Below are 17,178 nucleotides of genomic sequence, written 5' to 3'. Positions count from 1 at the left end.
TGAGGTTTGGGGAGCATGGGTGGGGCAGCGAGAAGATGCAAAGACAGGTTTGGCAGCACAAAAGTCTTCAGAGGGATGGCTGGCCCCACCACCTCACCTGGGCCTTTTCTCCTGCCATCCTTTCACCCTCTTCATCCATCTCCCCCCTCCCTTCAAGAACAAACCCCGCAAATTCCTCACATTGTCTCCCGAGGAGTCACTTCCCCTTCCTGAGAGCTTGGTGCTGGCTGACATCCAATGGGTCTCACCCAGAGCCAGCAGGCGAGCAGGCGCATCAAGGCTTCTTTTCAGGCAGAGGCTGATTCTTCCTGAACAGGAGTTCAGGTGCCAGCTGTTAAAATAAAAACACCTGGCTAGGAGAGCACTGCTCTAACTGCAGTGAGGACAGACTGGGGCTCACAAGATGCTTCTCTCCACCAACAGCCCCAGCATCGCCTGGCTTTAACTCCTTAGAAGTACAAACTTGAGGGCAGCAGACCCGTGAAATCAAAAACTCTGAAGGCACAGCCTGGAGATCTGTGACGTATAAGGATCACTGAATGCTCTAAAGATGCTCAGAGCCGCTATCTCATGTACCAGTTACACAGCCTCCAGTGCAGTGCTTGGTGGAGAGCAAAATTTCAATAAACGCTCATTGAATCAATGAGTAGAGAAGGTACCACTTGCCCAGCTCTCTGATGCCACGCGAAGAGGAAGAGAACGCAGCATATAAAACACAATGTCTGCTCTTGTGACTTGAAACCAGCAACAATGAGAAGACAACGCGTGAATGTGAAGTCTTAGAGTGACAAGTCAACGTACAGATCTTTAGCCCATGTTTTTTAATGATGCAGACGAGAGAACGGAGACCACACAAATTGACGGAGGTGTGAGGGAGCAGAGTCCTCCCAGGACCCAGCTGTCTGGGTATCCCGGCCTCTGGGTGTCCTGGGATTTCCTGGCTCCACCGCCCCTCTGAGGTGGAGGATGATTAATGGCTGGATTTCATGGTTCAGTCCTCGAATCTGTAGGGGCTCTAAGCGAGGACTCAGGGTAGGCTGGAGGCGTTGGATAAAGTCGTGCTGTTGATGGGGAGCTCGTGCTGGGCTTCTTTTCAGAACAAGAAAGATCTGGATGAGCAGAGATTTATGGGATTTTCTCTTCCGGTTTTGGTAGCAGTCCAAGGCGGGGAGAGAAAACAGCCAGCTTTTATTTAGTGGACATAAATTGTATTTGCCCAAAGAAGGAATCTAGATCCAGCCAAGCAAAGATGCAGGCCAGGCCCCCAGGCCTAGCAGGAAACTGTAGCTGGGCTCTGGGGCCCTAAAGGGTGCCGGTCCCCTCCAGCCCTGACTTGCCTCTCGAGGATGCGGAGGCTGAGGTTCATTCTTTCCCTTCACCTTGATGCTGATCTTGGCTTTTTCACTTCTCACTTCTTGGACACGTCTGCCCCTCTCTTCCATCCCATCCTTTCTTAGTATAATCAACAGCAACAACAAAGTCTGATGATTTCTCTGAATCAAAGTTTCCCCCACCCACACGTCTGTGTCACTGCCAGCAAAAGGTCCTCTGAGCAGTCCGAACCTTGCAGGACTTGTGGTATGGATGAAGGTGAGTGGGAGGTGTGAAAAAGCCAAGTGAAACCTTGACAGTTTCCCTTCACAGAAAGTAGGTTGGAGCCCAGGGGAGTTACAAAGAAAAGAATGCTACATTCACTCATTTTGAAAAGAATGTCTAACCTTCAACCTACAGCCCATTGGAAGCATGTGAGCCTGGAAGTGACATTTATCATAAAACCTCCAGCAACAAAATCTGATACACCACCGATGTGAACGCACGCATGAATGAAGTACTGAAAAGAAGGAAAGAAAGTAGGGTTTTTCAAGAACTTGAAGGGTAAAATACCCACGCATGAGTGGGAAGTTGTCTTTCAACAGGATTATAGATTGATAAGCTCTAGGGCGCCCACCTAATGATTGATAAGTGGCTTTGTTAGAATCTTTGTCAAACTGAAGGTAAATACAGTGTGTTCAGCTACTGAGGTGATAACCTAAACTATCCTGCAAAAGAAGCTAACTGTCCTTGGGACTAACTACAAATCACCTAGAATTTCAGTTGAGCATATTTGTTACAAATTTCGTCACGAATTTCTGTGTGGAGGGAGGGAGTACGTGAAATTTAAAGTCAGTAATTCAATAGCAGGGCGTCTTCAGAGGCTAAAAACTTTTTTAAAAAAAACAACTTTCTGTGTTATACCACAGAACAAGAACACGCAGCGATGCTGGTCACGTAGCAAGGAAATACCTGTGTATTCCAACTTGACAAGTACGATGTTACTGTCTGCGGGGGAAAAAGAACACTTCTGAAGGTCACCAAGCATTTTATGACCGGAAATCTAGATACCCTTCATAATTAAGCTACAATGTACTTAGTACTTAGGTTGAAAGTACTACTTCTTTCACCTAATTTTTTGAAACTCAACTCGCTCCACCTGTTCGTGTACTTTCTGAGCTTTTCCTGGAAAGAGGTCAACATCTTAGAAACGTAACTGCCCTGGGGCTGGTGTGCAGACTGGGGACCCTGATCGCTACCTGGAGTTCAGGAAGCCTAATTCTCAGTCTGAAAAATGACCAGAAGTTACATATTTCTCCCCTCTGAGATCTTAGCAACTAAGCACGTTAGCATGAAAGTTCAAAGGAGATTCTTGGGATTTCTCACCAGAGTGATTCAGCTATGCGCTATGTAACAGAGGACCTCAGTTATCTGGGGGTCTTTGTCCATCTTCAGTGTGAAGAGCTCAGTGATCACAAACAGTAAAGTCACTCTGATCCCAAATAATTGAAGAAAGAAGCAGTCTAGCCAGTTGTCTATTCATTTCATCAGCTGTCTCCCCTGCTCTGTTATTGTTGTTCTCATAATTCATGTTCGTGTTTGAATCCTCAAACTATCCTATGAGCTCCTGTAGGGCTCAGTGCCTGATATTAGGGGACATTCAACAAATGTGTGTTAAATGAATAAATTCATTTTTCACATGCTACAGCAATGCAATTCCTGTTTTAAAATTCAAGGTATTATTTTATTTTTGTATATTCAAGTTATTTCAAGATATTAAACTTTCTCTCTCAAGTTAACCATGTGTGAAAAAATGTCTATTTTATGTCAGTCTCTTGTGTTAGGTGCTAGTAAGTTTTTAAAAAGCAGCAAGACTCTTAAGAGCTCTGAATGCAGATGTGCTAATAACTAGCATGTTCCAATGTCTGCAGGGTGCGCTGTCCAGTGGAATCCCCACAGCCATTCTGAGGGAAAGACGTAATCTTCATTTTACACAGGTTCACCTCTGGGCTCAAGAGGTGAAGTAAATTACCTGAACTCACATTGCTTAGAAAGAAACAGAGTTGGGATTCAAATCCAGGTCTTTTGATTCCAAATCCCATACACTGTAATTCCTTCTAAATTAACATCCTGAAATACAGAAGACACCAATATTACAGTGAGGGAGTTGACTGAAGTCAGTTTTCATCTCAAAGCACATTGCGGAAGCTGCTCCCCTCACTGTTTCTCCCTGTCCGTCCTCTCCTGTTCGCTCCCCTCCTGACCCTACCTCCACGCCCTGCCCTCTCCCAGCCCCTGCCCCATCTGCACGCTTCTGTTACACGCATCAGCAGACGCCTGAGGGGACCACTGTTTAGCTCACCGTAACAGTTATTTGGATTCCTGATAAATGGAAGTTTCCCTGTGAAAGCAACACTGAAACACACCCCTTTTCAAGTGTTATCGCAGAATTTGCAATGATTTTTTAAAACGGTATTGATGACCTGAAACTGCACTTGAGAAAGTGACTTTATATCATTTTATAAGACTGAACTGAGTTAGAGGCAGTGTTCCCAATGCTGGTCCCTGTTTGTCAACCAAACTACAGAGGTGGGCAGAGGGAGGGCCAGGCTGGGCTGGGGCCTTGGGTCCCTGGGCCGCTCACCCTGGAGCACACATTCTTGACTTTCTCCTTCCACCCGTAATGCTCTTCTGAGTGTGAGGCAACCTTCTCTGACCATCTCTGCCTGGCCCTGAGAAGTCTGGTGCTCTGTTACTTGAAAGGAAATGCTTATTATTATTATTCTCAGATTGGTCCCCAAGGAAGAGAAATGATGGTTCCTGCGCCAAATGTTTATTCAATGGAGAGTGAGAAAATTCAGGCGACATAAGGGAGAGATCTCGTTCTTGCCAAGAGGACGGGCGGTGGCTCCAAAAAATAAGATGTTGCAATGCTTACATCACAGACGAAAGTCTAATCCTTCCCTTTAACTTCCCAAATGCCTCTAAGTTACCATTAGTCTAACTTTAGCTAATCTCACCAATGGATCTCATTCTGCATTTTATACATTTAGTGGCAAATTGGAGATTAAGTGAGGCTCAAAGGACCCCTCACCCACAGTAACCATGATGCTTAGAGAAGAGTTGGGGACATGCAAAAGGGTTGTCCTTAGTTCTATTTGACTAAAATGTAATTTGAAAGACAGCCCAGCACAGGCCCATTTGGTTTCTTGCATGAGACCTGGAAATCCATTCTACGTGGGGAAGCAGAATACACAGGAAAATGAACATATCCTACGGTCTCTGCTCCCCAAGAACTCATGAATCAGTTGGGAAGGCAAGATCGAAACTGAAGGAAAAATCAAACAGCGATGTAAGGAGCAAATGATGAGAAAGCCAACAAAATGAAAAATGATCGAGAAAACTGCTGTAAGTTCAAGAAAGGGAGAAAAGACCATACCATCCCACCAACAAAACAAAACCAAACAAAACAATTGTGACAGTATTAGTGGTTTAAGAGTGGCCATGTAGTTCACCACTGTTTAAAAAGAAGGTAGGTTTCTGCTAAAGGACTGTAAGGACTAGACGTATTGACATGGGGTGAGACCCAAGCTTTAGGGTCCGTCCACTGAGCCGAGCCTCTGGCTCTAGGGAACACCACATATTGCTTTACCATTGCTACTAATCATGGAAATGGCTACATTCATTTCTTGATCCTCCTTAATTCCAAGCCAGTATCCCAGTATGACCAGAAAATCAGTTTTGTCTTTTTTTTTCATTTTAGCACATTTGTTCTTATTTATATGCCATGAAAAAAAGAAGCAAAATTTTGTCCTATGTCCTGTTTTCGCAACAGAAGTTAAAACGGGCAGTTTCCATATGTCAGTTCACGGGCAGCACGCCACGTGGTTCCTGGGAGGGCAAGACCTGCTCTGGCCCGGAGGGGAAGCATGCGGCCTCCTTACAGCTCTGATGGTCTCCGCTCAGAGGGCCACGCCCAGGGCTAGGGCTCAGGCCTCAAATACTGCAGGTTCCTGCCCTGCTCTCCTCGCCCAGACCATCCCCTGAGTCTCCTATGGTTTAGAAAGGAATGTGTTTACTTCTAAGACTGGGACCCTGAGCCTGAAACATGATTGGCTGCCCTTATGAAGCAGAAATTTGGGCCAACCAGGGCCTATCCAGAGAGATACGCGTGACTTGTAATAACTAGAAAACATGTGCAGTTGGTTGTGAATGATAACATATTAGGATGTTTTCAAATAACATAAAGAACTTTTGCTGTTGGGAGACTGACTACCTTGGCTGTTTATTAGATCCAATTGCAAGTAGAAACTACTCTTTTAAAAAATGTTGTGGTCTATAGTCCAAAACCATGGAAACCAGCTCTCTCTGCAAACAATGAACCTGCTTCCAGCCAAGGCAGCGAGAGATTCTCATTTCTCATGATTTTCTTCCAAATCCCAAACAGCAATGCCTTTAAAATGCACAAAAGAGCAAGGAGCCTACTGAATTGGCAATTATTCCTGTTCCTTTTTAGTAAAAGAAGGGAGAGCATAGAAAGGTCTGTGTTTTGCTCCTTTGGGTTTCCAAGGACAAGATGGCCTTAGGACAAGTTAACCCTCAGCATTAAGAACTGCTCAGGGCTGCAGTGGGAGAGGGTTTTTGCATTTTCAAGGCCAAGGTATGTTTTCTTTCCATCAAAGGCATTGTTCCAGGGGGAAACCAAAATGTACTAGTTTCAGAAAGAACCTCGTAGAAACCGCACTGCTTTTCAGCACGGTTATAGTCAGCACATAGTTTGCCAGTTATAAACCACCCTCCCCCTCATTCTCCAGGCCCAGAGAGTCCGCAGTCCACTTCCCAATCATACTCCTGCAACAAATCATGATAGCCCGTGTAATTTGGAATTTTTAAGTACGCGCCAAAATGTGGGTCCTGTTATCAAAGCCATCTTACAAGGCCCGACCTGTTCACCCACTGGCTGACCCAGGCAAAGCTGGGAGACAGCAAAGGCCCAACACTGGTGGAGGCTGCCCACCACCCTGTTTCCCTGTGTCTGCAGATCCAAGGTAATATCCTCCTTGACCAGGGCCCTCTGTTCACATGGGACAGCTGGCTGATATACAGGTCCACATCCATGCAGGGCATTAGCAGCCCAGGCTGGCTTGTTATCTCCTCCTAAGAACTTTTCTGCTGCCCTAGAATGGGTTAGATTACCCCACTGTGTTCTCAAAAGATCCTGCCCTTCTGCTGTCCTAGCGTCCTTCCCCCAGTCCACACTGGCCACGGGACTGAGAGCTCCGTTCTGTTCACGGCTGGTCCCTAGTCCCCAGTTCAGTGCCAGGCACGCAGCAGAAGCTCAGTAAAGATTTCCTGAATGTTCCTGGAAAGATGATGCTCACAGAGACCCAAGCTAGCTCTCCAGTCACTCAAATAGAATCTCTACTGGTGCAATTTCAGTGAAAGAACTATCTGGGTGAGAGGTGTTTCGAGCAGAGGCAACTTGTGAAAACTCAACAAATAAGGTAGTACCTACTTATCAGGCCTGCCTGCATAAACTGTAACCTTTGTAGTATCCTGGAGTGTTTCGAGACTATGATTAAATCTATACACCCTCTACCCAGAGAAAAAAGTTTATGGGAACGCGTGCACGCGCACGCACACACACATGTACATGCAGTCTTGTCTGCAATGTCAAGAAATGAAAGGGTCCACTGAAATACAGTTTTGGAACCCCAGGCGAATAACCTCTGCTCCGTCTTACTTGGATAGTGTTCTCCATTTCTACTCTAGACTTCTACCTCCCTGAGGGCAGGAAGGAAAACATAGTCAGCCCCGTGTATACTGGAAGTGACCACAGTTCCTTGCACAGAGTGGGAGCTCAATAGATGGTCAGTGGAAAAAAATACACACATGCTAACAAAGGGTGACCATTGGCCAATAGCTTCTGTGCTTTCTGTCCACACTCACCCCCCAAGAAACTGAGCAGAAGAGGGAGTAGGGGTGCTCCTGGCGCTGATGCAGACTGAGTGACCGGGGCACCTGCCTCTGTGCTCCACTCTCCTCTGTGTGAGGGGATGATTGGAAAAGGTATGGGGGGACTCCAGCTGTCACAATCATTAGGGATGCCCATCTGTGTTTACTGGGCCAGACACCAGACATTTTGCAACGTGCAGGCAAATCCTGCATAGCAAAAAATTGTCCAGAGTCTCACACAACCTCCACACATGCCATCAGATATTCACCTAGGTGAAAACATGTTTATAATCCTGTGATCCTAGGTGTCAGCTCTGTGTTACATATCACAAAGTAATCTGCGTTGTTTGAAAGTTCGCTGAATTTTCCAAGAAAGTGGCTACTGCTTAAGTCAATGTAAGATTGTACATTGTTTGGTTTGGAACTTCACCAAAAATCGTTCAACTTTTGAAAAATCACAATACCAGTGTCTACACCTCTGATGGGATTTGAATCCCCAGCACAGCACACCGGCGGCAGGCTGCGTGGGAGTCTATGTAGACCTGGGAGCTCTGACTCCTGCCTCGTGTCTTCCAGCAGAGCTGCGCCCAAGCATCTGCACATTTCAGTGCATATTCTTCTTTTAAATTATTTAATACTTCTCCTTTATATTATAGTAAGGGCATTCTACTGATTTTTAAAATTGTGTGTACAGGTCAGTTTTATCATCTAGATTTTTAATTCCTAGAAAGTGAAAGTAATGTAACAAAAAAGGGGATAAGTCTGACGGTGAACTACGGCAGTACCATTTACATGGAGAATCACATAAGGGTGCTCAGATGCAAGTAACGGTGTGCTAAATTTGGCTTAAGAATAAGACAAAGACATTTTTTTCCCCATAGAACAAGAAGCCCAGAGACAAGTACTTCCGACATTGGTTTAGGGGCTTAATGAAATGGAAAAGAAGCCCGCGGACGTCCTGCCACCCTCAGCGTGTGAGCTCTGACCCTCAGTCTTGACCCTTTGTGGACACAAGGGGACTGTAGCCATTCAGGTTGTATCCAAAAGGAAGAGGTGCTAATTTTTCCTTGCTTGGCTCTTTTTATCAAAGAGGAAGACTTTTTGCAGAAGCTCCAGAAAAGACTTCCCTTCTGGCTTCATTCACCAAACTTTAACTAGAGGCTCATGGAAATTTAATTAGATGCCTATGGCTGCAAGGGAAGCTGGGAAAGCCAGCCTTTTCAGAATTAAGTAGAAGTGGGTTCTGCTGGCGAGGATGTGGAGGGAGGGTGGTTATAGGTTGCAGTCAAAATTGTTGGCTACTCACGGTGGCATGATTTCTCATAAACAACAACAACAAAAAAACCAAAAAAAGAGCGAATGTAGCTTTCAGAATGGTGTATCTATATGTTTATTCTTGAACCAGATGAAAAGATTGTGCAATTTTTCTGTTTGGTGGTATTGATTCTTCATGCTCCTTTGTTCTTAGGTGCCGTGATTTGATACCAACTCAAGTTGGCATGTTCTGTGCTCAAAAAAGATTCAACTCTGCCACCTACCTCACATATTTGGTGTGGATATCAAATGAGAATATGTTCAATTATACAACACTCTTTACACGTGTAGAATATTCTTGATCTGATAGCATCAACCCCAAAAAATAGTTAAGGAGCTTAACTGTAAGTTTATTTTAAACCCAGTTTTACAGCCTAAATGGGATTTGAAATGAAAAAAAAAATCTGCATATTTGAATTGAAATCTTATAATATAACTTACAAATTCAAACTAGAGACTTGCGAGGCTAAACCACTTAATATTGAGAATGTGACCTTTTTGAAACATACAGCACTAGAACAAAAACGGATCATTATAGACTAAAGATTCAATAAGGAAAAAAGAGAAGAATCTTTCCTGTTTTAAGCTCCATTGACGGTGCTCTGACCTAAAACACAATTAGGCACTAGAGCCAAGAGCCAAGATGCTCTTATCTCCAGTCGCTGCGCGGTGAGCACTGAGGAGCTCTTTTGAGATGTTCAGCATCACTCATTATCAGGGAAATGCAAATCAAAACCATAATGGGGGGAAGGGTATAGGGCAGTGATAGAGTGTGTGCTTCGCATGCATGAGGTCCTGGGTTCAATCCCCAGTGCCTCCGTTAAAAAAAAAAAAGTAATAAATAAATAAACAAACAAACAAACAAACCTAATTTCCTTCCCCCGCCAAAAAATTAAGAAAAAAACAAAAAAACACAATATTACCTCATGCCAGATAAGAAATAGTATTGACAAGGATGTGGAGAAAAAGGAACCCTCATACACTGTTGGTGGGAATGTAAATTGCTGCAGCCACTATGGAAAACAGTATGGGGATGCTTCAAAAAATTATTAATAGAACTGCCATATGATCTGACGATCCCATTTCTGGGTATTTATCCATAGAATACAAAAACTCTAATTGGAAAAGATATATGCATCCCTTAGGTTCATTGCAGCATTACAATAGCCACAACATGTGAACAACCTAAGTGCCGTCAGTGGATGAATGGATACAAAAGATGTGAGATATGTGTATAAATATGGATACACACACACACATAATGGAATACAACTCAGCTACACAAAAGGCAAAATCTTGCCACTTGCAACAACATGGATGGACCTTGAGGGAATCATGCTGAGTGAAATAAGCCAGATGGAGAAAGACAAATATATATTTCACTCATACACAGAATATAAAAAACTAACAAACAAATTTAAAAAAAACACAAAATAAATGAACAAACCAAACAAAAACAAATAGATACAAAAAAATCATAGTAATGGTTACCAGAGGGGAAGGAGTTGGGGTGGGGGGAGCAAAATGGGTAAAGGAGTTCACCTGTAGGTGGCTGATGGAAGCTGAATTTTGGCACACTGTGGCGTATACAGAAGTAGAAATGCAGTGTTGTACACATGAAACATATAATGTTATAAATCAATGTTACCTCGATAACAATACGTTTTTTTAAATAAAATTAAATAAATACTTTTTGGTGCTGTGAAATGGCATCCAAGTTAAACCAGTGGTGACCACGTGTCTGGGCTTTTCATTCTCAAAAGTGTCTTGGTTTGGGTGATAAATTATAAATGGTCTCCCCACTAACTAATTTAAAATTTCTAGATTATAAACATGCATTCATTCCCAAACCCCTAGCTTTAGGGCTAAAGAAGGAAAAGCTAAAAGAAGGAGAAAGTTGTAGGGCTGGGAAGTTGGAGCAGGTGAGGGTTGAGCAGGACCAAAAACAAACAAACTAGCAGACAATTTAAAAAATAAAAAGCAAACCTCGTGTTAGAAAGAACAGAATTCCAGAAGCCATTCCTCCAGGTATTCTCCTCCTTGGCTGCAGGGCTGGCAGGGAAGGAAAATTTCACAAGGGCCTGATGAATGGATGGCTTGTTTCCCTCCGAAGAGACATACAGCTGGACCCAGTAGTCCGAATAGCAGTCCTGTTTCTCAGGCAGCCTTCCAGGGCTGCCAAGCGTTACAAGCCCTTCATAGAGCCACAGATTTTAAAGGTGAATTGAAACTATTTTAAGATCCCTCTAGGGCAGCAGATGGACAGAATGACGGATGGTTACCATGGTGTAGCTGTTTTCATTCCTGGCCCAATGCACGCAGCACTGTGGGTTCATGACTGGTGTGGTTTGCTCCCTCTGCAAGCAAGGTGCGTCTTATGAAATATGCAAAGGAGGGAGGGTGGGAATCAGTTTACAAGTTCTTCTAAATAAAATAGAGAAATATTGACTAGACCATAATAAGGCTAGGTAAGCCAGTGTGGAACTCTGAGATCCAATTGGGAGAAAGGGAAGTGACCTGTAGGTGAAATTGCCCTTTCAGGAACGTCATCCAATATATCCAAACTGAGGGTTATTTGAATTGGATCAATGTCACCAAATTCTTTGGCCAAAACGCTAATAAGTTCTAGTATAGCTCAGTGGTTAAGAGCTCCAGTTCTGGGTCAGATTGCCTTGGTTCAAATCCCAGCTTCACCAACCACCAAATAACTTGAGGCAAGTTTCTTGACCTCTTTGTATCTCAGTTTCCTCGTCTATAAAATGGGAATAACTATATCACCTACCTCATAAGGTTGTTGAGAAGAGTTAAGTGAAATGCTTAGAATAGTGCCTGGCACATGGGAGTGCTTGTTAATGTCAGTTGTGATCCATCATCACTATTAAAAAGTAAATTGTAAGGTTTCATTGTAATCTCTTAAAGGTACAACTTCCTAGGTGAGCCACGGCAGATTGGTTTCTTCAGACAATATCAGAATGATATTTTGATAAAGGTCCTAGTTTTCTTCCCCTGAGTAGGCTGGGAGGAGAAGGTTTGTGAGAGAACAGAGCTTTTCTAAAACATAGTTACAGTGTGGTATAGCTCTCCAGAGCTTCTATGCCACCCTGGTTACAAAACACTGAGAGAAAAAAGTCATAAGAAATTGATAGCAATTAGAGAGAGTTTCCAAAAGCTGGGGAGTTAGGACTGGAATGTTTTCATTCCACAAACGTCGTCAAAGCATTTGCCTGCAAAAAGCACTTTATTAGGACCCTTCTGTGCTACAAACATGTAGATTATGCCCAGGAGTTCGTTCACTCACTCATTTATTCCACAAATCTGTGAGTGTTTATTATGAGCCAAGAACTGTTCTAGGGACTGTGGATAGAGTGACAAATACAACAGGGTCCTAAGCTCAGGAGCCTCTCAGAATATGAACAATGATCAGATGCCGGCTAGATAAGCAAGGGCTGGGGGAACTCGGGGAGCACAGAGAAAGGATGCCACACTCAGTCTCTTGACCCTTGAGAAGTCAGTCTCAGGCGCTGGCACGGCCAGGGACAGCATATGGAAGTGTTTCAAAGTGGTGATTCCTGACTTGACGTCAGATTGAGAAGGACAAGAGGAACTCACAATCAGTTTAGCGTGGGCAGCAAGAGGAGAGAGGGGCTCTGGACAGGGCAGAGAGGACAGAGCACACATTGGCCCTTTGGTGACGGTCCAGTGAAGTCAGGGTTGCTGTTGTCTTTTGACAGATAAGGAACCAGCTCTTAGCGTGGAGCTGGGTGAAGTAGGTGGACGTGGCTCCAACCCTTGGTTTTCCACTGCCCAGTTGGGGCTCAGTGCCAGCAAGACTGATGGAGCCCAGCCAGGACATTGGGGGAAAAACTAAGAGCACATTGTTATGTTCAGAGTGATAGTAACATGTTTAAAATCAGATTATCTTAGGAAGCTAACAATGCTAGGTATCTCTAGGTGTGATCAAGCCTGGGTGAAGATTCAGGCAAATTAAATTCATTAGCAGTGGCCGGATAAGCCAAAGACAAACGTCCATTCACTTGGAGGAATAAAACTGCCCAGTCAGTCAGGCTCCTTGTGACTTTCCTCTCCCTGAAACACCCATCTGGCCCCAAGACTTATGCAAATGAGCTCTGGATGTTTACAAAACCTGTCACCCTCTAAATGCAGACTGCCATCTGCCAAACTTGTTCTCTCTCTCATCTCTCTTGATTCTTTGATTGGTTTTATTTCTCCATTTCTAGGACTCCTTCACCACCACCCCATTCTGAGTCAGTCAGAGTTTGTGTTCAACTGCAAGTAATGAAACTTGACTAAACAATAGCTTCCACAAATCTGGGTTAATTTTCCTTATTGGCAGTTGCTAGCTCTGGTAGAGAGGCTTGGGGAGGTAAGGCTGGGATCTCTGCTGATTTTTGCCACCATCCTGTTATCATAACCATATCCTGGGCAGAAAGAGCAGAGGAATGGGCAATATCTGTGTCTGAGAAGAAAGACTTGTCCAGAAATCTCCAACAGACTTCTCCTGAGTCTCATTCATCAGGGCTGAGTTTCAAGTCTACCCCAGCTGAAAAGGAGGCTGGAAAGTGTTGGGTTTTGACTGAACACGTGGCTGCCTCACACAAATTCACTAAGGAAGATCTTCATGGAAACTAACATCAAGCCAAGACAGCTATAAAAAACTGCCAACAAGATTACAGATGTGTGTGGTCCTGTAAGAGAACAAGCTTCCTCATGGAGCACTGGGGTTTCTCTTCCACTCACCGGTCATGTCTCAGCACCCATGTGAGATTCAGGGCAGACACGCTGAGCAGCTCACAGACTGACCTGGAGGAGCCTGCTGCCCGGTGGGGAGATGAAGTAAGTACATGTGCCTGGGTCTGATTAAGTATGAGAGCTTGGGACCCATCGAAATGTCAGGTGGTTTATAAAGATTCAGGGTGAAATTTCTTTTCTCATAAGAAATTAACAAAGGACTCGAGATACGTTTTAGGAGGATGAAAGATGTCAGTTGATCGCTTGGTCATCACATCACCAAAAACAGTAATTAAACCTTGTATGGAAAACGTGAGTATGGAGAATATTTACAAAATAAGCATCAGAAGTCACTAACAGCTTCTGACCACTTCACAAATCAGCCTTCAACGCTAGCTCTGCTGGAATGTCTGCAGAGAAGTTCCAGTGTTTTTCCAGACTCAGCACTTTCGCCTTGGCGGCATCCTTCAATGAGGGGAGCCATGCCACGTGGTCAGTAGCATAATCCCTTTGCCTTTTTCAGTGCAACTTAAAATTTTTACTTACCCCGGTCAGAATTGGTTTCATTGCTTCTTAATCTGGGAGCCCACGTGCAATGTTCTTGGACATTTTCTGGTTACACAGGTACTCAGAAGTGTAAAAACTCTCAAGAAACATGCATTCCCAGGGAATAGACTCAGACTTTTGACCAGGCCAGGGACACTGTCATGAGAGGCCCTGGAAGTGGATCCCAGGCAGGAGGTTGCCCAGCCGTGCAGGCAGGAGTCCCTGTCTCTCCAAGGCTGCTTGCAACCTGCACCAGGCAACCCGTAAGAGGCCACTAACCCTCACCAGGAGTTTACATCATATGGCCCTTAAATGGGGTGTGTGTGTGTGTGTGTGTGTGTGTGTGTGTGTGAGAGAGCATATGGTGTGATATTTCCACTGGGATAAACAGCTGTACAGGAACCGAAAGGAAGGGTTTTCAGTTTGAGAGATCAAACTAAGTCCCTCAAGGGATGTGACATCTAAGCTGACACCTGAGGGATTTTGACCTCCTTTGCTTAGCCCCTCATCCAACCTCTATGTCTGCAACCCCATCCTGGAGAAGAAGCATTCTTCTGTGCAGCTCAGCCTTCTTGATGGAGAGCTGGGGAGAACGCCGACCTCACATGTAACAAACCTTCTCTCAGAATAGCTTTATTCCACTTATTGCTTCAGCCTAAAATTCAGGTGGTGACTTTCTGAGTCTTCCCCAGGGCTGGGGCTTCCTGTGCAGACCAAGGAATGAAGAGACACTCCATCCTTCCACCGGAAAGGATAGGATTGTTTTCTTTCTGTATGGGAATGGCCTCAATGCATCAAGATTTCCAAGACAGCTTTTAAATGTCAATTTTGTGAGTTTTAATCCAAAACATTTGAAAACAGTTTTCTGTTTGGCTTATCTACCATGGTTGGAAAGTGGAGTTTGGTGTTTTTATTGTTTTCAACTGTGTTAACTTTGGAAGGCCTCATTGCAGATTTCTTTTCACACTATCCTAAAATTTTCAAAGGGTTGAATAAATAGGCTTGAACTCTGTTCTAAGAATTGGTTGAAAAGCGAGCGCAATCCCGGTTCCAGAACTGTAACCACCACTGTAGAGAGACCAAGGCCCTGGACCTGGCTCTGCCCAGCCCAGGAACAGGAGAGGGAGGTTGGGAAGTGAGGGGGTCTGAGAAGACCCCATGGAAGCATTAGCAGTACCAGAAGGCAAGGCTGTGACCACAACAAGCAGGCTGTGGGGTTCCCCCATGCATTCAGAATTGCAAGGAGTTGAAATGTTCTTCAAGGATCTCCTAACTCCTCATTGCACATCCTTGCTAATGGATTCCCTTGCTACCCACCTTACCCCAGCCTCTCTCTATTTACACCCTGTAGCCACAGTCCTGGGGCTATGGTCCAGCTGGGTGGCTTCCCAAGGAGGTAATGAGGAGACATGATTATGTCCATTATCAAAGAGCCTTGGGTCCCTGATGTACTTTCTTACTGACTTGCTGGTGTGGTCCTGTCACTAGTTGGTTATTTTCCAGTTTAAAATTTCTTACTTTAATATTTAACCTAAAGGATTGGAAAACTACAGTATTATCCAAATGTTAAGCTACTCGAGTGATCATTTTCAAGGAGCTGGGAGGAATTTCAAGTGAAAATGTTGATCCCCATGGAGAAGCAAATTGCTTACTTAGAGAGGAGGGTATTTCATACTGCCCTGGGTCTCTAGATTAATATTCACCCTCCTGGGGGGCCATTTGGTTTTCGTGACAGGCTCTGACTGCTCTGGTCACTGTGTTCCCTCCAGCTGTCCTGGCTGCTTTCAATCCCAACTGGGTTCAGTCTGTCACTGGGCCAATCTGGAGCCTCTCTGGAAGCCGCTTACCAGCGGTTCCAGTAGTGGGTTCTGGGCTATTCTGAGCTGTCTTCAGTTTTGAGGAGCTTAAAAAAGCCCTGACGCCTCCCTTGTTCTCTCGCCTCCTCACTCCCCAGGTTCTGCCAGGAGCACCGAGAGACCGTGACGCGGCAACATGACAGTTCTGAAAACCTACTGCATGAAAGGCTCTTTGCTAGGTACTCTGGATACAGTTTCCCTTCAAAGCCTCAGAGGAACCTAGGGAATGGACCCTATTCTAATTTCCACTTAGCTGATGAGGCAACAGGTTCAGAAAAGGTAGCAAGTTATATGGCTAGGAAGGGTCAGTCTAGTTCCAAAACCTGTCATCTTTCCAGTCACACTGTGCTGAGCCTTGTATGTTCCAAATTGTCCTAAATTCCTTAGATACTCCCATCATGTGTGGGTGGGGATGGAGAGGAAAAGACAGTAAGGACACCATATCATAGGGACCTGAGATAAGGCCAGGACACAGGGGGCTGTGCTACTGAAATGAATGCCCCTGGAGCCTGTTAGTGGCCCAGACAAGGGTCCCTGGGGGTTACACAACAGCAGTGATTCCCCCAGAGGGTTAGATCCATACGGCAGAAATGAGGGGGTCCCTGAGCTGGTTTAGGTATTCGATAAGAACTGATGGAACTCATACCTTGGTCTGCACGAAGAGCAGGCAGATAAGGTTAAATGCTGAGTTGCTTTGCTCCTGGCGGGAATCACAGCAGCTCCAGGTGTTTGCCACGGTTATCTCGTGCTCATCAGCACTGTCACTGGCAGTTCTCTCTCCCCAAGTCAATAGAACAATCTGATGAAAAGCCAGAGGAGCCAGTCCAGTGACTAATGATGTGGGTATTTCTCCCTTGGGCAGCTCAGGAAACAACACTATTATTTAGGGTCTGGAGCGACTTGTTAAACCCTCCCTTGGCTGAGCCTAAATCCCACCTCAGTCTAATCCCCCAGCAATACTGGACTCCTGATGGTGAAGAAGGGTCACTTTGATGACAAATTATTAATTCCGTTTCTCCTGGACAGCCAGAATGTCAACGGTGCACTAGAGAAAGCATCTGAAGGAAGAGAGTTTGTCTCTGATTCACATCACCACGGGGCATTTTGTACAAAACATCTTCCATGAAATCTTTGAAAGAAGGCTTTATTTTGAAATATGACATCCCAACAAAAGACCTCAAGATAGATCTTTTATTTTATTTTGGGTGATCCTCACCTTGCCATATCTCAGGTCTAATGTTTTAAGTGGGCATATTTTAATGACTTATTTTACCTTTAATTAAAATTATGATATAACTCAATATTACAAAGATATGCAATGCCCCTAACTGAAGTCCATGGAACCACTACTGAAAATAACCTAACAAAAGAAAGAAGTGACCTAAACTTGCTTGTATCAATTTATAAAATTTAATTTAATAAGTGGTTTTGATATGACCCAGTAATC

The 17,178-nt window shown here is 44.5% G+C and overlaps 1 long non-coding RNA gene across 2 annotated transcripts in view; it reads right to left on the bottom strand.

Moving 5' to 3' along the window:
- Positions 1 to 10,933, bottom strand: part of LOC135321475 (uncharacterized) — a 40,928-nt gene extending 29,995 nt beyond the window's left edge. For both annotated transcript variants that reach the window (XR_010381218.1, XR_010381219.1), the window contains exon 1: positions 10,567 to 10,933. This is a non-coding gene — a long non-coding RNA (uncharacterized LOC135321475). The remainder of the gene's footprint in view (positions 1 to 10,566) is intronic.
- Between the last annotated feature and the right edge of the window lie 6,245 nt (positions 10,934 to 17,178).

This window comes from Camelus dromedarius, chromosome 6 (assembly GCF_036321535.1).
Source record: "Camelus dromedarius isolate mCamDro1 chromosome 6, mCamDro1.pat, whole genome shotgun sequence".
NCBI lineage: Eukaryota > Metazoa > Chordata > Mammalia > Artiodactyla > Camelidae > Camelus > Camelus dromedarius.
The sequence above is the reverse complement of the archived record's forward strand: the minus strand, read 5'-3'. Positions and strand labels throughout refer to the sequence as shown.